Source organism: Bos grunniens, chromosome 21, assembly GCF_055505025.1.
Source record: "Bos grunniens cultivar Pamir isolate PY7600 chromosome 21, Bosgru_T2T1.0, whole genome shotgun sequence".
Lineage (NCBI taxonomy): Eukaryota > Metazoa > Chordata > Mammalia > Artiodactyla > Bovidae > Bos > Bos grunniens.
The window spans coordinates 65,767,970-65,791,892 of NC_141185.1; the positions used below are offsets into that span (position 1 = coordinate 65,767,970).

At 39.4% G+C, this 23,923-nt stretch overlaps 1 protein-coding gene across 2 annotated transcripts in view; it reads right to left on the reverse strand.

Moving 5' to 3' along the window:
* Positions 1 to 23,923, reverse strand: part of GABRG3 (gamma-aminobutyric acid type A receptor subunit gamma3) — an 828,707-nt gene that overhangs the window by 514,864 nt on the left and 289,920 nt on the right. The window lies entirely within an intron of this gene.

Here is a 23,923-nt window from a genome sequence, read left to right on the forward strand (position 1 = left end):
CTAAATAAACATATTTATAATTAACTACTATTACCTTCTTTTTTTTTTAATTTATTTTTAAACTTTACATAATTGTATTAGTTTTGCCAAATATCAAAATGAATCCGCCACAGGTACACATGTGTTCCCCATCCTGAACCCTCCTCCCTCCTCCCTCCCCATTCCATCCCTCTGGGTCGTCCCAGTGCACTAGCCCCAAGCATCCAGTATCGTGCATCGAACCTGGACTGGTGACTCGTTTCATACATGGTATTTTACAGTTTCAATGCCATTCTCCCAAATCTCCCCACCCTCTCCCTCTCCCACAGAGTCCATAAGACTGTTCTATACATCAGTGTCTCTTTTGCTGTCTCGTACACAGGGTTATTGTTACCATCTTTCTAAATTAACTACTATTAAAAGGTAAAGTATCTGAAGCAGGAAATTCTATTCAGAATCTTCCCTCTAGGTTCCTCCCCACCTCTCCCCATCCCCCTTAGCCCAGCCCCTCCCCATTCTCCCTCCTTCTCACTCATAAAACCACACCAACCTGTGTCCAGATGGCTTGGAACTGCCAACTGAAGGAACAGACTAACGGGCATGTGTGTGGGTTATCTTCCCAGCACTGCCAGAGCATCCAGCTCCCTGCTGAACTGCTAATGGGACCTTAACTGCAAACTCCATTTCCCTACATCAATAAAGAGGCCCACATCCAGAACATTTTCAAATGAAGTAGGTAGTTACAATGCAACAAGAAGAAAGCCCTGACATTTCAACTTTATAGTCAGCAAATGATTATAGGCTTTCAGAATGAAGCATTATATGCTTCTGTCACAAGAGATGAGGCCAACTGTTCAAAGGGGTGTTGCTCTGCTAGTCCCAGAGTGTGGCTTAAAAGCAGAAAGAGCAATTCCTAGGTGCATTCACAGATGGATGAGTGAGATTCAGGTCACTTTAATGACAATGGACTACAAATTGTTGTTAGCATCCTGACGGAACCATTATCTGCATGGTACATGCAGGGCATCTGGATGCTTTGCTTAGCTCTCAGACTCACTAGCTAATCCTGAGGCCACAGTTTTTCCAGGTGCAGAGACTTGGACTGTTAAGGCTGTATGGGCAATGGAGACCCTTCTCTGAGGTCAGAATACCATGGGAATCCAAGGACCCCTCAAGGGGGAGGAAGGTCCCAGCCCGTAATGATTTGGATTAATTTAAACTGGGTGATGGGGCTTGCAGTCATACTTAACTTGGCAAAAAAGATTCAAGGAACATTTCTGGCTCATGGAAGTCTGAGGCTGCAGTTGCACATGTGCTGCATGCATTCACTAGATGAGGCGATCCTGCAAGAGGTCAATACTCAGGTCTGACTTTCCTTCTGAACCTCAGGGATGGAGAAGGACAGAGGCAATCCTGGGTAAGTGGTAAAAAGAGTGTCAGAGAGGAGTTCAACATGCTGAAGTGCAGGATAGTAACTTGGAAATAAATAATCTAAGTCTTAGAAACCCACGATGCCAAGCTACAGAATTCAAAGGAGAAAAGCAGAGTGAGGGTGAGGCCAGTGGAGAACCCAGCCCTAATGATACCCAGGGACACTCTACAGTCTGGGGAGCCACCATGCTGAGGACTAAAGAGTCTCCCATGACTTCCCAGGCACAACTCCATGGATTCCAGGGAAGCTTCATTACTCAGAGCCAACAATTCCTCCCACACACCTGGCCATGCTGCTCTATCCCTGTCACCCTATAATTTTTGTTCTGCTTACATGGTTCTCCTTTGGGCACCTTGGAAGCTAAGATCACCCTTATTTGCATCTCTTCACTGCACCTAGAACAACAATGTTCAATGCAAGCATGAGTTTTGGTTGACCTAGAACCTCTGTAACACACCACAGAACGTGCCCAAGCACTAGACAGAAAGACAAAACTTCTTTTCTAGGTGGCTAGGGAGAGAATAATTTTATTTCTGTTTATTATGATTTTCCTAATTGTCAGTATAATATGTCTCTCTCTCTTCATATACTAAACACACACAACACATACAATTTGGGATGAAGAGCAAAAGGCATGGCAAGAACCTTTGGGCACTCCCACTATGGGTAATGATTTGAGGAGAACATCTGTGTGCACCAATGTTCCTTTCTTTCTAGCTTTTATGTTGGAAGCCCAAGGAAAAGAATAATAATTTTATTTAAGATTGAAAGACACAGTTAAGTGAAGGGGTTTCATGATTTAAGATTTGTTGCAGATTCTCAAAGCTCTAATTTACTTCTTAATTTTTGAGCATGGATTCTAACAGATTGTGTTCTGTATTTTTAGGAGAAATGCTTGATGATTTGGCTGTAACATCAAACTCATCCAGCCAGATGCAAGCAACATAACCCATGATCGGCACTCCGAGATACTGGCCCTCTGTCCGCCCGCTTCCTGCTCACCTAGCACCAGATCAGCTCCAGCATTTTTGCCGCTGCCTAATGAACAGTCTGAGTCATCTACAGAGCAAGAGCTAAAAGCACAATCTAAAAGGGACAGCCTTGAAAGTAGTAATTATATATTTTCAATTTAAAATTGCTTGAGTTGAGAGATTCAAAATCTATTTGGGGAATGAATAATGATACACTGATAACTGGCACATCAACCTTCCGCTTTTAAACACTCATTTGGGAAAACTAGCAACAAAATGCCAATGAAATAAAAAATGAAATCTTATTTCTTGCACACGCCTTATTTGCTGCATTCTTCACATGATTACAGTGTCATGATTTCAAAATTATTAAGAACACTAATAAAGTGATTGAAAAAATGACATATCGGGCTACTAATGCAGTATTTAGTACATTTATATATAAGGCAATTTTATTGATATGTTTTTGTTTGCTTTCTATCTTGCATTTTTTTTTCTATTTGTCACAATATTCTTTGTTCTTTGTATTTTTCTTTTCTGTATTCTTTTTGATAAACTAAAATGTGTTTTAGTATTCTACTATAGTTCCTTTACTAAGTGATACTTTGTGTTACATTTAATGGTGGCTCTATAGTTTATAATATGCATATTTTATCAATGTCTACTATAATATTATATTATTTACCTGTCATATGATACTTACAGCTGTCTACATTCAACTCCTCTCTCCCCTCCTTTGTGCTACTACTGTCTAATGTTCTTTCCACATACAAACTTGCCCATATATTGTATTATGTTTTGCTTTAAATGGTTAATCGTCTTTTGAAGAAATTAAGAAATGAGAAAGTCTTTTAAATTTGCTTATCTATTTCCACTTATCTGAGATCTTCAATCCTTCAATAGACCCAAGTTTCCATTTGGTGTAATTGTCCTTCAGCCTGAAGAAACACTTTTTTTTTTTAAATATTTTATTTTATTTTTTAACTTTACAATATTGTATTGGTTTTGCCATATATCAACATGAATCTGCCACAATGTATCAGGTAGCCCAGCACTCTTCTGCTGGTGACGGATTCTCTCTCTCATTAACAATTTTTTTCAATACACATTTTAAAGGATATTTCCCTTGGAAATATAAATTTTTACTATATCTTTCTCTTTTTCTTCCTCTCCTTTGGAGATGTTAATCCATTGTTATTTTTTTTAATTATTAATGGAAGGATAATTGCTTTACAGTATTGCACTGGCTTCTACCAAACATCAACATGAATCAGCCATAGGTTTACCCCTGTCTCCTCCCACCTGAACATCCCTACCACCTCTCTCCCCATCCCACCCCTCTGCGTTGTTACTGAGTCATGGTTTGAGTTCCCTGAGTAAAACAGCAAATCCCCATTGGCTATCTATTTTACAGATGGTAATGTAAGTTTCCATGTTACTCTCTCCATACATCTCTCCTTCTCCTTCGTCCCCCTGCCCCCATGGCGATAGTTCTGTTCTCTATGCCAGTGTCTCCATTGCTGCTCTGCAAATAGGCTCATCAGTACCATCTTTCTAGATTATATATATATATATATATATATATATATATACACACACACATATATATGCATTAGTATATGATAATTGCTTTTTCTCTTTTTGACTTTCTTCACTCTGTATAAAGACTCTAGGTTCATCCACCATATTACAACAGACTCAAATGTGTTCCTTTGTATGGCTGAGTAATATTCCATTGTATATGTGTACCATTGCTTCTTTACCCATTCATCTGTTGATGAACATCTAGGTCACTTCCATGTCTTAGCTATTGTAAATACAGCTGCAATAAACAGTCGGTTACATGTGTCTTTATCAATTTTGGTTTCCTCAGGGTATATGCCTAGTAGTGGGATTTCTGGGTCATATGGCGGTTTTATTACTAGTTTTTAAAGGAATCTCAATACTGTTCTCCATAGTGGCTGTGTCGATATGCATTCCCAGCCACAGTGTAAGAGGGTTCCATTTTTTCCACACTCTGTCCAGCATTTATTGGTTGCAGATTTTTTTGATGATGGCCATTCTAACCAGTGTGTGGTGATATCTCATTGTAGTTTTGATTTGCCTTTCTGTAATAATGAATGATGTTGAGCATCTTTTCATGTGTTTTTAGACATCTGTATGTTTTCTTGGAGAAATGTCTGTTTAGATCTTTTTTCCATTTTTTGATTGGGTTGTGTGTTTTTCTGGTATTGACTTCTATGCTGCTGCTAAGTCACTTCAGTCATGTCCGATTCTGTGCAACCCCATAGATGGCAGCCCACCGGGCTCCTCTGTCCCTGGGATTCTCTAGGCAAGAATACTGGAGTTGCCATTTCCTTCTCCAATGCATGCATGCATGCTAAGTTGCTTCAGTCGTGTCCAATTCTGTGTGACACCATGGACAACAGCCCACCAGGCTCCTCTGCCCACGGAATTCTCCAGGCAAAACTGGGTTGCCATTTCTTCTCCAATTGACTTCTATGAGCTGCTTGTATATTTTTGAAATTAATCTTTTGTCATTTGTTTCAGTTGCTATTATGTTTTCCCATTCTGAGGGCTATCTTTTCACCTTGTTATAGATTCCCTTGCTGTGCAAAAGCTTTTAAGTTTGATTAGGGTATTTCCTGGGAGCTCAGATGGTAAAGAATCTCCCTGCAATGTGGGAAAGTAGGGTTTGATCGCTGAGTTGAGAAGATCCCCTGGAAAAGGGAAAGGCAACCCACTCTGGTATTCTTACCTGGAAGCCTAAGTTTAATTAGGTCCTACTTGTTTATTTTTGTTTTTGTTTACATTACTGTAGGAGATGGGTCACAGAGGATCCTGCTATGATTTATGACATAGAGTGTTCTGCCTATGTTTTCCTCTAGGAGTTTTATAGTTTCTTGTCTTTAATCCATTTTGAGTTTATTTTTGTGTATGGTGTTAGGAAATATTCTAATTTCATTCTTTTCACCATAGCTGTCCAGTTTTCCCAACATCACTTATTGAAGAGGCTTTACCTTTCCCCATTGTATATTCTTGCTCCTCTGTCAAAAATAAGTTATCCATAGGTGTCTAAGATTATCTCTGGGCTTTCTGTCTTGTTCCATTGGTCTATATTTCTGTTTTTGTGCTAGTACCATACTGTTTTGATGACTATAGCATTGTACTATAGTCTGAAGCCTGGAAGTTTGATTCCACCAGCTCAATTCTTCCTTCTCAAGATTGCTTTGGCTATCCGGGGTCTTCTGTGTTTCCCTATGAATTGTGAGATTGTTTTACTCTAGTTTTCTGAAAAATGCTATGGTAATTTGATAAGTATTGTATTGAATGTGTAGATTACATTTGGTAGTATAGTCATTTTCACAATATTGATTCTTTCCAACCCAGGAACAAGGGATATCTCTCCATCTGTTTATGTTGTCTTTGATTTCTTTCAACACTGTCTTATACTTTTCTGTATACAGCTCTTTTGTCTCCTTAGGTAGGTTTATTCCTAGGTATTTTATTCTTTTTGTTGCAGTGGTAAATGGGATTGATTCCTGCATCTCTCTTTCTGATATTTCACTGTTAGTGTATAGGAATATAAGTAATTTCTGTATTGATTTTGTGTCCTACCACTTTGTTAAATTCACAGAGTACCTGTGGCAATTTTCTGATGGTATATTTAGGGTTTTCTTTTTTAAATTAATTAATTTATTTTAATCAGAGGATAATCAGATCAGATCAGATCAGATCAGTCACTCAGTCATGTCTGACTCTTTGCGACCCCATGAATTGCAGCACGCCAGGCCTCCCTGTCCATCACCAACTCCCGGAGTTCACTCAGACTCACGTCCATCGAGTCAGTGATGCCATCCAGCCATCTCATCCTCTGTCATCCCCTTCTCCTCCTGCCCCCAATCCCTCCCAGCATCAGAGTCTTTTCCAATAAGTCAGCTCTTCGCATGAGGTGGCCAAAGTACCGGAGTTTCAGCTTTAGCATCATTCCTTCCAAAGAAATCCCAGGGCGGATCTCCTTGCAGTCCAAGGGACTCTCAAGAGTCTTCTCCAACACCACAGTTCAAAAGCATCAATTCTTCGGCACTCAGCCTTCTTCACAGTCTAACTCTCACATCCATATATGACCACAGGAAAAACCATAGCCTTGACTAGACGAACCTTTGTTGGCAAAGTAATGTCTCTGCTTTTGAATATGCTATCTAGGTTGGTTATAACTTTCCTTCCAAGGAGTAAGCGTCTTTTAATTTCATGGCTTCACAACTTTACACTATTGTGATGGTTTTTGCCATACATTGACATCAATAAGCCATAGGCACACATTTGGCCCCTTCCTGAACTCCACTCCCTCCTCACCCCATCTCTCTGGGTTGACTCAGAGAGAGGGCTTTGAGTGTCATGCTTCATGCATTGAACTTGCACTGGTCATCTATTTTACATACAGTAATATACAAGTTTCAATGCTTCTCTCAAATCATCCCACCTTCGCTTTCTCCTACAAAGTCCAAAGGTCTGTTCTTTATATCTGTGTTTCTTTTGCTGCTTGGAATACAGGATCATCATTGCCATCTTTCTAAATTCCATATATATGCTTTAATATACAGCATTTGTGTTTCTATTTCTGACTTACTTCAATCTGTGTAATAGGCTCCAGTTTTACCCACCTCAGTAAACTGACTCAAATGTGTTACTTTTTATAGCTGAGTAACATTCCATTGTCAGAGAAGGCAATGGCAACCCACTCCAGCACTCTTGCCTGGAAAATCCCATGGACGGAAGGGCCTGGTGGGCTGCAATCCATGGGGTCGCTAGGCGTTGGACACGACTGAGCGACTTCACTTTATTTTTTCACTTTCATGCATTGGAGAAGGAAATGGCAACCCACTCCAGTGTTCTTTCCTGGAGAATCCCAGGGATGGGGGAACCTGGTGGGCTGCCGTCTATGGGGTCGCACAGAGTTGGACACGACTGAAGTGACTTAGCAGCAGCAGCAGCAGCAACATTCCATTGTATATATATACTACAACTTCCATTGTGTGTGTGTGTGTGTGTGTATGTATATATGTGTGTGTATATATATATATGTATGTATATATATGTGTGTATATGTATGTATGTATGTGTGTGTGTGTGTGCAGTATATTCATCTGCCAATGGACATCTCGGTTGTTCCCATGTCCTAGCTATTGCAAACGTGCTGCAGTGAACACTGTGGTACATGCGTCTCCTTAAATTCTGGTATCCTCAGTGTGTGTGCCCAGCAGTGGGATTGCTGGGTCATATAGCAGTTCTATTTCCAGTTTTTTTAAGGAATCTCCACACTGTTTTCCATAGTGGTGATACCAGTTTGCATTCCCCAAAACAGTGTAAGAGTGTTCCCTTTTTACACACCCCCTGCAGCATTTACTGTTTATAGACTTTTTGATGATGACCATTCTGACTGACATGAGATGATACCTCATTGTGGTTTAGATTTGCATTTCTATAATAATGAGTGATGTTGAGCATCTTTTCAGATGTTTATTAGCCATCTGCATGTCTCCTTTGGAGCAACGTCTGTTTAGGTGTTTTGCCCACTTTTTGATGGGGTTATTTTTCTGGTGTTAAGCTGCATGAGCTCCTTGTATATGTTGGAGATTAATTCTTTGTCATTTGTTTTGTTTGCTATTTTCTCCCATTTTGAAGGCTGCCTGTTCACCTAGCTTATAGTTTCTTTTGTTGTGCAAAAGCTTTTAAGTTTAATTTGGTCCCGTTTGTTTATTTTTGTTTTTATTTCCAATACTCTGGGAGGTGGGTCATAGAGGATCCTGCTGTGATTTATGTCAAAGAGTGTTCTGCCTATGTTTTTCTGTAAGAGTTTTATACTTCCTGGTCTTTCATTTAGATCTTTAATCCATTTTGAGTTTATTTTTGTGTATGGTGTTAGAAAGTTTCATTCTGTTATACATGGTTGACCAGTTTTCCCAGTACCACTTGTTAAAGAGATTGTCTTCTCTCCATTGTATATTTTTGCCTTCTTTTTCAAAGATAAGGGGTCTGTAAGTGCACAGATTTATCTCTGGGCTTTCTATTTGGTTTCACTGAACTATATTTCTGCCTCTGTGCCATTACCATACTGTCCTGATGACTGTAGCTTTACAGTACAGTCTGAAGTCAGGAAGGTTGATTCCTCCAGTTCCATTTTTGTTTCTCAAGATTGTTTTATCTATTTGAGTTTTTTTCTGTGTGTGTGTGTGTGTTTCCATACAAACTGTGAAATTATTTGTTCTAGTTCTGTGAAAAATACTGCTGATAGCTTGATAGGGATTGCCTTGAATCTATGGATTGCTTTGGGTAGTATACTCATTTTCACTATATTGATTCTTTCTATCCATGAACACGGTATATTTTTCCATCTATTTGTGTCATCTTTGATTTATTTCATTAGGGTTTTATAGTTTTCTATATATAGTTTTTTTTTTTCTTTAGGTATATTTATTACTACTTATTCTTTTCTTTGCAATGGTGAATGAGATTCTTTCCTTAATTTCTCCTTCTGTGTTTTCATTGCTAGTGTATAGGCATGCAAAGAATTTCTGTGTATTGATTTTATATCCTGCAAGTTTACTATATTCATTGATTAGTGCTAGTAGTTTTCTGGTGGTATCTTTAGGGTTTTCTATGCAGAAGATCATGTCCTCCACAAATAGTGAGAATTTTACTTTTTCTTTTCCAATCTGGATTCCTTTTATTTCTTTTTCTTCTCTTATTGCTGTGGACTTATTGCTAGGACTTCCAAAACTATGTGGAATAGTAGTGGTGAGAGTGGGCAGCCTTGTCGTGTTCTGGACTTTAGAGGAAATGCTTTCCATTTTTTGGCATTGAGGATAATGTCTGCTGTGGGTTTGTCATATATGCTTTTTATTATGCTGAGGTATGTTCCTTCTATGCCTGATTGCTGGAGAGTTTTTATCATACAAGTGTGTTTAATTCTGTCAAAGGCTTTCTCTGCATCTATTGAGATAATCATATGGTTTTTATATTTCAGTTTGTTAATATGGTGTATCACATTGATTTTCAAATACTGAAGAATCCTTGCATCCCTGGAATAAAGCCCATTTGGTCAGGATGTATAATATTATTAATACGTTTTTTTATTCTGTTTGCTAGAATTTTATTGAGGAATTTTGCATCGATGTTCATCAGTGATATTGGCCTGTAGTTTTATTTATTTTTTTTTCTGGCATCTTTGTCTAGTTTGGTATCAGGGTGATGGTGGCCTCATAGAATCATTTTGGGAGTTTGCCTTTCTCTGCAATTTTCTGGAAGAGTTTGTGTTAGCTCTCCTCTAAATTTTTGGTACAATTCACGTGTGAATTCATCTGCTCCCAGGCTTTTGTTTCTTGGAAAAATTTTTATTACAGTTCTAATTTCTGTGCTTGAGATTGGTCTGTTCATATTTTCTATTTTTCCTGGTTCAGTTTTGGAAGGTTATACTTTTCTAAGAATTTGTCCATTTCTTCCAAGTTGTACATTTTATTGGCACATAGTCGCTCATAGTAATCTCTTAGAATCTTTATGTTTCTCTGTTGTCTACTGTGATTTCTCCATTTTCACTTTTAACAGTTTTTCTATATCGTTTATCTTCTCAAAGAACCAGCTTCTAGTGTTGTTGATTTTTGCTAGTCTCCTTTGTCTCCTTTTCATTTATTTCTGCTCTGATTTTTATGACTTTTTTCCTTCTACTAACTTTGTTTTTTTTTTTTTTTCTTTTCTTTTCTTCTTTTCCTGTTTGCTTTAGGTGTAAAGCTAGGTTGTTTATTTAGTTTCTCTAGTTTCTTGAGGTAGGCTTGTATTTCCCTCTTAGCACTGCTTTTACTGAATTCCATGGGTTTGAGGTTGTCATGTTTCCATTATCACATGTTTCTATGCCTTTTTTTAATTTCTTTCATGATTTTCTGGGTGTTCAGAGCATGCTGTTTAGCCTCCATATGTTTGTTATTTTTTATAGTTTTTTTTTCCTGTAGTTGATATCTAATCTTGCCACATTCTGATCAGAAAAGATACTTGAAATGATTACAACTTTTTTGAATTTACCACGGCTAGATTAGTGGCCCATGATGTGATCTATCCTGGAGAATGTTCCATGTGCATTTGAAGAAAAGGTGAAATGCTTTTGGGTGAAATGCCCTATAGATATCTATTTCATACTTTGTATCATTTAAAACTTGTGTTTCCTTGTTAATTTTCTGTTTGGTTAATCTATTCACTGGCATTAGTAGGGTATTAAAATTCCCCGCTATTATTGTGTTAGTTAATTTTCCCTTTCATAATTGTTAGCATTTAGCTTATACATTGAGTTGCTTCTATGTTGGGTGCATATATACTAACAATTGTTATATCTTCTTCTTGGATTGATCCCTTGATCATTATGTAGTGTCCTTCTTTGTCTCTTATCACGGTCTTTATTTCAAAATCTATTTTATCTGATATGAGTATTGCTACTTTCACATTCTTTTGGTCTCCATTTGCATGAAATGATTTTTCAGCCCCTCACTTTCAGTCTGTATGTGTCTCTAGGTTTGAGGTGGGTCTCTTGTAGACAGCATATATATAGGTTTTGTTTTACTATCCATTTGGCCAGTCTTTGTCTTTTGGTTGGAGCATTTAACTCATTTACATTTAATGTAATTACTGATAAGTATGGATCTGTTACCATTTACTTGTTGTTTGGGGTTTGTTTTTATAAACCTTTTCTGTTTTTCTTGTCTAGAGAAGATCCTTCAGCATTTGTTGGAGAGCTGAATTCTCTTAGCTTTTGCTTGTCTGTAAAGCTTTTGATTTCTCCTTCATATCTGAATGAGATCCTTACTGGGTAGAGTAATCTTGGTTGGAGGTTTTTCTCTTTCATCACTTTAAGTCTGTCCTGCCATTTCTTTCTAGCCTAAAGAGTTTCTATTAAAAGATCAGCTGTAATCCTTATGAGGATCCCCTTGTATGCTATTTGTTGCTTTTCCCTTGCTACTTTTTATATTTTTTGTGTGTTTAATTTTTGTTCAGTTCAGTTCAGTTGCTCAGTCGTGTCTGACTCTTTGTGACCCCAAGAATTGCAGCACGCCAGGCCTCCCTATCCATCACTAACTCCCAGAGTTCACTCAGACTCATGTCCATCGAGTCAGTGATGCCATCCAGCCATCTCATCCTCTGTCGTCCCCTTCTCCTCCTGCCCCCAATCCCTCCCAGCATCAGAGTCTTTTCCAATGAATCAACTCTTCACATGAGGTGGCCAAAGTACTGGAGTTTCAGCTTTAGCATCATTCCTTCCAAAGAAATCCCAGGGCTGATCTCTTTCAGAATGGACTGGTTGGATCTCCTTGCAGTCCAAGGGACTCTCAAGAGTCTTCTCCAACACCTCAGTTCAAAAACATCAATTCTTTGGCGCTCAGCCTTCTTCACAGTCCAACTCTCACATCCATACATGACCACTGGAAAAACCATAGCCTTGACTAGACGGACCTTAGTTGGCAAAGTAATGTCTCTGTTTTTGAATATGCTATCTAGGTTGGTCATAACTTTTATTCCAAGGAGTAAGGGTCTTTTAATTAATTTATTAATATGTCTCTTGTGTGTTTCACCTTGGGTTTATCCTGTTTGGGACCCTTTGGGCTTCTTGGACTTGGATGGCTATTTCCTTCTCCATTTGAGGGAAGTTTTCTACTATTATCTCCTCAAATATTTTCTCATGCACTATCTTTTCTGTCTTCTTCTGGGACAGAAGATTTGAATGCTGGGGCATTTAACATTGTCCCAGAGGTCTCTGAGGTTATCCTCATTTCTTCTGCCTTTTTCCTCTCTGCTTCATTTATTTCCACCATTCTATCTTCCACTTCATTTATCCTTTCTTCTGCCTCAATTATTCTACTATTTGTTCCTTTCAGAGTATTTTTAATCTCAGTTATTACATTATTCATTATTGATTAACTTTTTTTATTTCTTCTAGGTCCTTGTTAAACACTTCTTCTATCTTCTCAATCCGTGTCTCTAGTCTATTTATCTGTATCTCCATTTTGTTATCAAGATATTGAATCATCTTTACTATTATTATTCTCAATACTTTTTCAGGTAGACTCCCTGTTTACTCCTCTTTGTTTGGTTTGCTGTTTTTTTTTTTTTTTTTTTCCAAATCATGTTCCTTAACCTGCTGGATATTTCTGTGCCTTTTCATTTTGTTGAGTTGCTGTGTTTTGGGTGCCATTTCTTCAGGATGGAAGGTTATGGTTCCTCATAATTGTGGAGTCTTCTCCCTGTGGGTGGGAATGGACCAGTGGCTTGGTTGGGTAAACTTTTTGTCTGTGTTCTGGTGGGTGGAGCTGGATCTCTTCTCTCTGGAGTGGAATTAAGTGTACAGTAGTGAGTTTTGGGGTGTCTGTGGATTTGGTATGGCTTTAGGCAGCCCACATTTTAATGTTCATGGTTGTGTTTCTGTTTTGCTGGAGAAGTGTTTGCTGTTTAGTGTGGTGTGTCTTGCACCAGAACTTGTTGGTTCTTGGGTGGACCTTGGCTTCTTTGTAGGTATGGACTGCTGGGTGGGAACTTGTCTATTAATGTTACCTGAGCTCAGGAGTTCTCTGATGTTATAAAGTACTGGAGTTGAGCCTCCTGCCCCTTGATTTCAGTCCCCCTCTTACAGTAGCCTCAAGACTTCTCCATCCATATAGCACAGAAGATAAAACCCCTAGGTTAATGGTGAAATAACTCTCCACAGCCAGGAACACCCAGAGAAATTCACAGAGTTATATAGAGAAGAGAAGAGGGAGGAATGAGATAGAGGTGACCAGGAGGAGAAAAGGGAGAGTCAAAAGGGGAGAGAGCAATCAAGTGAAAGTGAAAGTCACTTAGTCGTGTCCGACTCTTTGTTACCTCATGGACTATACAGTCCATGGAATTATCTAGGCCAGAATTCTGGTGTGTGTTGCCTCTCACTTCTCCAGAGGATCTTCTCAATCCAGGGACTGAACCCAGGTCTCCTGCACTGCAAGCAGATTCTTTAATAGCTGAGCCACAAGGGAAGCCCAAGAATACTGGAGTAGATAGCCTATCCCTTCTTCAGTGGATCTTCCTGACCCAGGAATTGAACTGGGGTCTCCTGAATGGTAGGTGGATTCTTTACCAACTGAGCTAACAGGGAATCAAGAGCAATCAAGCCAGTAGTCAAATCCCTAAGTGAAAATGGATACTGAAAATTGGATTTTAAAGGTAAAAAATTGATAACAAATATTAAAAAGCAAAGATTATAAACCTAGAATAGTTTTCTCAAAAATACAATCTAAAAAGTACAAAACAAAATCAATTACAAAAATTAAATATATATATATAGGGAATTTGTTTTAGAAACATAGAGTTTTTTTCTTTTAAGAAAAGTAATAGGCTATAAAAATAAAAGTTAAAGGAGTAATAAAGAATGGATTTTATTTAATTAAAAAGTAGTAATAGTAAGAATATATATATAGGAATTTCTCTGGAGATGTTGTGGGCAGTGTGGGTCAGTTCAGTGTCAGATCATCCCTTATTCTGGCTTCTACTTCTTCTCAAGGTCTATATTGCCCCTCCAATGCAGTCTCAGCATTAACTGCAGCTTTTCAATCTGTTGCACATTTCACTTCTGGGGTGGTTCCCCTTCTTTGTTTATTTTGGATCCCTCTGTTCGCAAGTCTCTTCAGGGTCTAATTTCTAACCTGAGATGAGAGGGTGAAGGTGGGCGCTTATTCATGCTCACTTGTTCAGTTGTGCTGTGGCAAGGGAGAGACACTGCTAAGACATACCGCTGGCATGTGGGGGGAGTGCTCCCAGTAAAGGGACCACACTGGGTTTGCCACAGCCTAAGGCAGCGTGTACTCCCTGGTCCACACTGCTCAGGCTCCAGGGTGCTCTGCAAGGGCACCGTCTCAAGTGGGCCCTGCATTTCGTGCACTTCCCTGGTATAAGCTTCTCAGGCTCTTGGGTACTCCATAAGGGCCCAGACCCAGATTGGCTGTGCGGTTTTGCACTTCCTGTGTCCAAGTTACTCAGGCAACAGGGTGTTTGACTAGTGCGCTGTCCCAGGTGGACCATGAGTCTTATGTACTTCCCTGGTCCCGGGTGCTCAATTTCCCCGGTGCGCTGCAGGGGAACAGTCCCAGGTGTGTCTCCTCTGGGGAACTGATCTCAGGCTGTGACACTCCTGTCTGATGTGAACCATCCAGGGTCCCAGGATGATGTGATTGGCAACCTGCAGCCTGCTCACAGTTCAGTGGGTGATGCGGTGTCTAGGGTGAGATTGCAGTGGCCTCTGGCCTTCTGCCTTTAGGTGCTGAACATCTGCCTCTCTGCCTCTGGGGAGGGAAGACCCTAAATGGCAGCTGGCTTGCTCTCCTTTTGTATTTGCTATGGCACACTCCTTTGTGCTGTGAGCCATGCCAGGGTCACCATGCAGTGTTAGAGCCTTCTGACAGGAAAGGTCCTTTTATTCTTTTTTTTTTTTTGGTCTCTCTGGTGATTCCATTATTCAGATTGCTACTTTCTAGGTCACATTAGCCCCTTCAGATTGTCCTCAGGGCATTCAAGCCTGGTTCTTACCCTAAGAACCTACATACGATACAGCCTGCACCTCCTTTCCCAGCCCCAACTCACTGCTGCTGGAAGTGAGTGTCTGAGCCATTTCTCTGCTGCTAATTACTGTTAGGCGCATATTCTGTTTTTTGTTTTTGTTTTTTTCTTTTTTTTCTGGTTACGTTCCCCTCTGAGATTCCAAAGTTCCCCAATGACCCACCTATAATAGGGTTTCCTAGTATGTGGAAACTTCTTCTCCTTCATGACTCTTTCCCCGGGATTTCCCCAGGATGTCTCCATTACTAAATCCTTTGTCTCTGTTTTTGTCTTTTGTATTTTGTCCTACCTCCTTTTGAAGGGATTAGGTTGGCTTCTGGGTGTCTGGTGTCCTTTGCCAGCATTCAAATGTCATTTTGTGGAAGTTGCTCCACATTCAAATGACCTTTTAATGAATTTGTAGGGGAGAAAGTGGTTCCCTTTCATATTCCTCAGCCATTTTAGGACTGCCTCATTTTAGGGATTTCTATGTCTAATATCACTGACTCGATGGACGTGAGTCTCAGTGAACTCCGGGAGTTGGTGTTGGACAGGGAGGCCTGGCATGCTGCAATTCATGGGGTCACAAAGAGTCAGACACGACTGAGTGACTGATCTGATCTGATCTGATGTCTAATATCATATCATCTGCAAACAGTGAGAGTTTTACTTCTTGTTTTACAATCTAGATTCCTTTTGCTTCTTTTTCTTCTCTGATTGCCATAGCTAGCACTTCCAAAAATATGTTGAATAATAGTGGTTAGCGTGGACAACCTTGTCTTGTTCCTGATCTTAGAGGGAATGCTTTCAGTTTTTCATCAAGAATAATGTTTTCTGTGTGTTTATCATATACGGCCTTTATTATATTGAGCTAGGTTCCTTCTATGCCCATTTTCTGAAGAGGTTTTTTTTTTTTTTACATATATAATAAATGGGTGTTGTATTTTGTTGAAAGCTTTTTCTGCATCTATTGAGGTTATCAAATGGTTTTTATCTTTTAATTTGTTAATATGGTGTATCACATTGATTGATTTGCATATTCTGAAGAATCCTTGCATCCCTGGAATAAACCCAACTTGATCATGGTGCTTGATCTTTTTAATGTGCTGTTGAATTCTGTTTGCTAGAATTTTGTTGAGGATTTTTGCATCTATGTTCATCAGTGATACTGACCTGTAATTTTCTTTTTTGTGTGGTGTCTTAGTCTGGTTTTGATATCAGGGTGATGGTGGCCTCATAGGAGTTGTAAGTGTTCCTTCCTCAGCAATTTTTTGGAAGAATTTTAGAAGGATAAGGATTAGATCTTCTCTAAATGTTTGATATAATTCCACTGTGAAGTCATCTGGCCCTGGGCTTTTGTTTCTTGGGAGTTTTTTTTTTTTTTTTTCCACATCTTCAATTTCAGTGCTTGTAATTGGATTGTTCATGATTTCTATTTCATCTTGGTTCAGTCTTGGTAGATTGAGCTTTTCTAAGAATCTGTTCATTTCTTCCAGGTTTTCCATTTTATTGGCATATAGTTGTTTGTAATACTCTCTTATGATCCTCTACATTTTTGCATTGTCTGTTATAACCTCTCCTTTTTCATTTCTAATTTTGTTGATTTGATTCTTCTCTTTTTTTCATTGTTATTTTTAGTTTGCATTATTTCATATGCAAAGTTAGCATATTTTAATCAACCATCTGTGTAATGTGCTGCTTCTCCCTACGTTTGCTTAATTTTTTTTTCTTTTTTGTTGCAGCAATTTAATTATAATTTTCCTGGGTATGAATTTTCTGCCTAGGATTGGTTAAGTTTCTTTGTCCTAAAGACTTTTATTTCTCAGGTGAACTTGGAAAACATTCAGCCATTATTTATCTAACTATCTTCTCCCAATTCTTCTCTCCTTCTGGGGCTGCTATTATACATACTTGAGACCACTTGATGACTTTACATTTTCTCAGAGATCACTCAGGATCTGATCATTCTTTCAGCACTTTTCCTTCAGTATTTCAGCTTAAATGTTTTCTATCGAAGATACAGTCTTCAAGTTCACTGATCTTTTCTTCTGCAATATATCCAATATTAAATTTCTTGTTAAGGCCACATATTATTTTTTTAAATTTTAGACAGTTTTTATTTATTTTTTTTAGGTCTAGAATTTTCATTTGATTTTATTCATAGTTTTCATGCTCTACTGAGATTTCCCTTGTCTTCTTTCATTATCTTCCCATTTCCCTTCAAATCTTTGAGAATATTTATAATAGCTCTCTAATGCCCTTGTCTATTATTTCCACCATTAGTATCACTTCTGAGTCTTTTCTGTGAAGATTGAATTTTCTCTTGACTATTACCATATTTTCTTATTTCTTTGCATATCTAATAATTTTTAACTGTATTATGACACTGGATGCAAGCTATTAGTGTCTAGATTTTGTTGTCTTCTTTCAAGTACATTGAATTTTGTTCCAGTAATTAGTTAATTCAGCTTGTTCCTTTTGAAGCTTCTTTTTAATGTTTTTGAGTAGGTATAGAATTTCTTACTTTTGGGTCAGACTAGCTCTATTTCTAAAGCATTAGCTTCATTTAGTTTCAAATAAATGCTTAATGTCTGTCTTTGGAAGATCTGAATTCTAATGTCTTTAAATTCTGTAAAATTTCCAAACTACCATTCAACTTGAAGCTTCCCAATAATTGTTCCCTGCCAGATTTGGTGAACACTTCCTCATAGTTTATTATTTTGGTCAGATTTCTGAAGCTGTTCTTTCTGAACCACAGTTCCATCTTCTCTGATTTTCTTCCTGCATTTCCAGCCACATCAGCGTCACAGAACTCTCATCCCCGTCTCCTCAGCTGAATGAGGCTAAAACATTCTGCCTGGGCTCCATCTCCTTGCCCCAAGATTGGAGAGCACTTCTAAGCAGAAGGGCTTCCCTGGTGGCTCAGATGGTAAAGCATCTGCCTAAAATGCGGGAGACCTGGGTTCAATTCCTGGGTCAGGAAGATCTCCTGGAGAAGGAAATGGCAACCCAACACAGTATTCTAGCCTGGAAAATCCCATGAATGGGGGAACCTGGTAGGCCACAGTCCATGGGGTTGCAAAGAGTCGGACATGACTGAGCAACTTCACTTTCTTTCTTTCTTTCTAAGTAGAAAGTTAGGTGACAATGAGGCTCACCTCTTGAGTTTCCCTGCTCTCCAAGAAGATGGTTCTGTGCTTCCTCCTGCCCAACATCTAAAAACAATCATTTCATGTATTTCATCCAATTACATAGTTATTTAATGGTGAGAAGGTCAGCATGACACTTAACTTCTGCATTGCCAAAACAGGAAATCAGCACAGATCTTTCAAAACTACAAGTTGTGGGATTAATGTGGTTTAGGAAGTCCTACCAAGGCACAGAACCAGAACTATGACTGCCTCCTTTTCTGAGAAAGAAGACAGTAAAGGTAGCAAAAAGGCCCTGATAGTTGTAAGAAAGTCTGAGACTTAATTGAGTTGTGTGTATGGTGGTTTGGGTTTGAGGAAGACAAACCAATTTAGTGACGGAAGGGTAAAATGAGTTCAGCTGTTTTTTTCTGTCTCATCTCTGACTGAGACACTGTGTTGACCACACCTGAGGCAACCTGGACATTGGCCTCAGTCACCAGAACTGAGAAAAACAGATGGGGACTAACTAACAAGGCATTTCCCCCACTCCAAACCAAAATAAAACAAGATGGGCAAATGAATTACAATCCTATGGTCTCTGCCCAAAGGAGGAAAAGATAAGGTCTGAATTGTTTTCCTTTTGAGGAACAACTGGTAGCTTTCTGAAGCCCCAATCTACCTTTGTTCACACTTTGGGGCTGTCATATAATGGGACTTGGCCTTCCACACAGACATCCTTTGGCAAACTCATGCATACACATAAAGGACTATTACCTAATAGGCCAAAAAGAAAAAGATGACAGATTCAATAAGAAACAGACATATAAATTAATTTAAAATTTTATATTTTAAAGGAAAGAAAACATTATAACACTCAGGGAAAGCCCAGAAGCTGCCATAGTCTCTCCAGACCATGTTTATAGTGTTAATGCATGTAGAATGCAGCCCTTTCTGGGAAAAACAAAACAAAACAAAACATATTTCTAAAGATTTTGGAGCTGCTGGGGGTTAGGGATAGACCAAGGAGAGCTGATGAAGTGAGTATACTCCTGGGTAAAGTGAGCATACTGGGGCCCAGCCTCAGGCCACCCTGGAGGTCTTCCACTGGAAGAGGAAACATGTGACTACATCTTTACTGACTCTGTCAATGCATTGTCCACCCAATTTCCCTTGGAAAATGGAAGGGCTCGCTGGCTATCTTTGTCCATGTTCCTCACAGGTGCCCAATGAATGAACCCAAACTGCAATATGCAGTCCTGCTATTTTTCTGATCTCTCATTCTTCCGTCCTCACTTTGCAGACAGTGATGAGAAGCATGGTGTTTTTGGCAGGGGTGGTTTTGTGAAGGGGTTGATTCTTGGGACTCTGAGAGACCATCATTGAATTTTCCTATTCAGTGCTGATCAGTTCAGTTCAGTTCAGTCTATCAGTCATGTCCAACTCTTTGTGACCACATGGACTGAAGCACACCCGGCTTCACTGTACATCAACAACTCCTGGAGTTTGCTCATGTCCAGTGAGTCAGTGATGCTATCCAAACATCTCATTCTCTGTCATCCCCTTCTCCTTCTGCATTCAATCTTTCCCAGTAGCAGGGTCTTTTCTGATGAGTCAGTTTTTCACATCAGGTGGGCAAAGTACTGGAGATTCAGCTTCAGCATCAGTCCTTCCAACAAATATTCAAGATTGATTTCCTATAGGATCGACTGGTTTGATCTCCTTGCAGTCCAAGAGCCTCTCAAGAGTTTTCTCCAACACCACAGTTCAAAAGCATCAATTTTTCAGTGCTCAGCTTTCTTTATGTTACAACTCTCACATCTATACATGACTACTGGAAAAACCATAGCTTTGACTATACAGACCTTTGCCAGTAAGGTAATGTCTCTGCTTTTTAATATGCAGTCTAGGTTTGTCATAACTTTTCTTTTAAAGAGCAAGCATCTTTTAATTTCATGGCTGTAGTCACCTTCTGTAGTGATTTTGGAGCTCAAGAAAATAAAACCTCTCAGTGTTTCGATTGTTTCCGCATCTATTTGCCATGAAGTAATGGGACCGGATGCCATGATCTTTATTTTTTAAATGTTGAGTTTTAAGTCAGCGTTTTCACTCTCCTCTTTCACTTTTATCAAGAGACTCTTTAGCTCCTTTTTGCTTTCTGCCATAAGGGTGGTGTCATCTGTATATCTGAGGTTATTGATAATTCTTCAGACAATCCTGATTTCAGCTTGTGATTCATCCAGCCTGGCATTTCACATGATGTATTCTGCATATAAGTTAAATAGGCAGGGTGACAATATACAGCCTTGACATACTCCTTTCCCGATTTGGAACCAGTTCATTGTTCCATGTCCAGTTCTAACTGCTGCTTCTTGACCTGTACACAGGTTTCTCGGGAGGCAGGTAAGGTGGTTTGCTGCTGCTGCTAAGTCACTTCAGTCGTGCCTGACTCTTAGCGACCCCATGGACTGCAGCTTACCAGGCTCCTCCATCCATGGGATTTTCCGGGCAACAGTACTGGAGTGGGGTGCCACTGCCTTCTCCATGGTGGTCTGGTATTCCCATATCTTTAAGAATTTTCCACAGTTTGTTGTGATCCACATAGTAAAAGGCTTTGGCATAGTCAATAAAGCAGATATTTTTCTGGAACTGTCTTGTTTTTTCAATGATTCAGCAGATGTTGGCAATTTGATCTCTGGTTTCTCTGCCTTTTCTAAACCAGCTTGAACATCTGGAAGTTCACGGTTCATGTATTGCTGAAGCCTGGCTTGGAGAATTTTGAGCATTGTTTTGCTAGCATGTAAGATGAGTGCAATTGTGCAGTAGTTTGAACATTCATTGGCATTGCCTTTCTTTGGGACTGGAATGAAAACTAACCTTTTCCAGTCCTGCGGCCACTGCCAAGTTTTCCAAATTTGCTGGCATATTGAGTGCAGCATTTTCACAGCATCATCTTTTAAAGTTTAGAATAGCTTAGCTGTAATTCCATCACCTTCACTAGCTTTGTTTGTGTGATGCTTCCTAAAGCCCACTTGACTTTGCATTCCAGGATGTTTGGCTCTAGGTGAGTGACCACACCACTGTGGTTATCTGGGTCATGAATATCTTCTTTGTATAGTTATTCTGTGTATTACTGCCGTTTCTGTCCTTTATTGTACCAATCTTTGCATAAAATATTCCCTTGGTATCTTTAATTTTCTTGAGGAGATCTCTAGTCTTGCCCATTCTATTGTTTTCCTCTATTTCTTTGCATTGTTCACTTAGGAAGGCTTTCTTCTCTCTCCTTGCTGTTCTTTGGAATTCTGAATTCAGATGGCTATATCCTTCCTTATCGCCTTTGCCTCTCACTTGTCTTCTTTACTCAGCTATTTGTAAGGTCTCTTCAGATATCATTTTGCATTTCTTTTTCTTGAGTATGGTTTTGATCACCACCTCCTGTACAATGTTACGAAACTCCACCTATAGTTCTTCAGGCACTCTGTCTATCAGAGCCTTTGTCCTGCTTAATTTTGCATTCCATGGCCAAAATGCCTGTTACTCCAGGCACTTGATTTCCTACATTTCCATTTCTGTCCCCTATGGTGAAAAGGACATCTTTTTTAGGTGTTAGTCCCAGAAGGTCTTTTAAGTCATCATAGAACTGCAAAACTTCAGCTTCTTCAGCATTAGTGGTTGGGCATAGACTTGGATTTCTGCGATACTGAATGGTTTGCCTTGGAAGCAAACAGAGATCATTCTGTCATTTTTGAGACTGTACCCAAGTACTGCATTTCAGGCTCTTCTATTGACTATGAGGGCTACTCCATTTCTTTTTTTTTTTTTTAATTTTATTTTATTTTTAAACTTTACAATATTGTATTAGTTTTGCCAAATATCGAAATGAATCCACCACAGGTATATCTGTGTTCCCCATCCTGAACCCTCCTCCCTCCTCCCTCCCCATACCATCCCTCTGGGTCATCCCAGTGCACCAGCCCCAAGCATCCAGTACCGTGCATCGAACCTGGACTGGTGACTCGTTTCATACATGATATTATACATATTTCAATGCCATTCTCCCAAATCTCCCCACCCTCTCCCTCTCCCACAGAGTCCATAAGACTGTTCTATACATCAGTGTCTCTTTTGCTGTCTCGTACACAGGGTTATTAATACCATCTTTCTAAATTTCATATATATGCATTAGTATACTGTATTGGTGTTTTTCTTTCTGGCTTACTTCACTCTGTATAATAGGCTCCAGTTTCATCCACCTCATTAGAACTGATTCAAATGTATTCTTTTTAATGGCTGAGTAATACTCCATTGTGTATATGTACCATAGCTTTCTTATCCATTCATCTGCTGATGGGCATCTATATTGGAAATAAAAGCAAGAATAAACAAATGGGACCTAATTAACCTTAAAAGCTTCTGCACAACAAAGGAAACTATTAGCAAGGTGAAAAGGCAGCCTTCAGAATGGGAGAAAATAATAGCAAATGAAGCAACTGACAAACAACTAATCTTAAAAATATACAAGCAACTCCTACAGCTCAACTCCAGAAAAATAAATGACCCAATCAAAAAATGGGCCAAAGAACTAAATAGACATTTCTCCAAAGAAGACATACAGATGGCTAACAAACACATGAAGATGCTCAACATCACTCATTATCAGAGAAATGCAGATCAAAACCACTATGAGGTACCATTTCACGCCAGTCAGAATGGCTGCGATCCAAAAGTCTACAAGCAATAAATGCTGGAGAGGGTGTGGAGAAAAGGGAACCCTCTTACACTGTTGGTGGGAATTCAAACTAGTACAGCCACTATGGAGACCAGTGTGGAGATCCCTTAAATACTCCATTTCTTCTAAGGGATTACTTGCCCACAGTAGTAGACGTACTGGTCATCTGAATTTAATTCTCCCATTCTGGTTTATTTTAGTTCACTGATTCTTAAATTGTCGTGTTCACTCTTGCCATCTCCTGTTTGACCACTGCTAATTTACCTGGATTCATGGCCCTCACGTTCTAGAATCCTATGCAATATTGTTCTTTACAGCACTAAACTGTACTTCCATCACCAGTCACATGCACAACTAGGCATTGTTTTCGCTTTGGCTCTTTCTCTTCATTCTTCCTGGACTTGTTGCTCCATTCTTCTCAGTAGCATATTGGGCACCTACCAACTGGGGAGTTCATCTTTCAGTGTCATATCTTTTTGTATTTTCATTCTCATGGGGTTCTCAAGGCAAGAAGTGGCAAAGCAAGAAGTGGTTTGCCATTCCCTTCTCCAGTGAACCACATTTTGTCAGAACTCTGCACCATGACTCATCCTTCTTGGGTGGCCCTACATGGCATGGCTCACAGTTTCATTGAATTAGACAAGGCTGGGATCCATGTGATAAGTTTGATTAGTTTTCTGTGATTGTGGTTTTCATTCTGTCTGCCCTCTGACGGATAAAGTTAAGAGGCTTGTGGAAGCTTCCTGATGGGGGAATCTGGATCTTGTTCTGATGGGCGGGGCCATGATCAGTAAATCTTTAATCAAAATTTTTGTTGATGGGTGGGGATATGTTCCCTCCCTGTTTTTTGGCCTGAGACCAAACTATGGTAGGGGTAAAGGTGGTAATGGTGATCTCCTTCAAAAGGACTTATGCCAGCCCTGTTATTTTCAGTGCCCCTGACCTCACAGCAGAACACTGTCAACTCATGCTTCCACCGGAGATTCCTGGACACTCACAGACAAGTTTGGCCCAGTCTCTTGTGGGATCACTGCTCCTTTCTCCTGGGTCCTGGTGCACACAATGTCCTGGTGTTCACAAT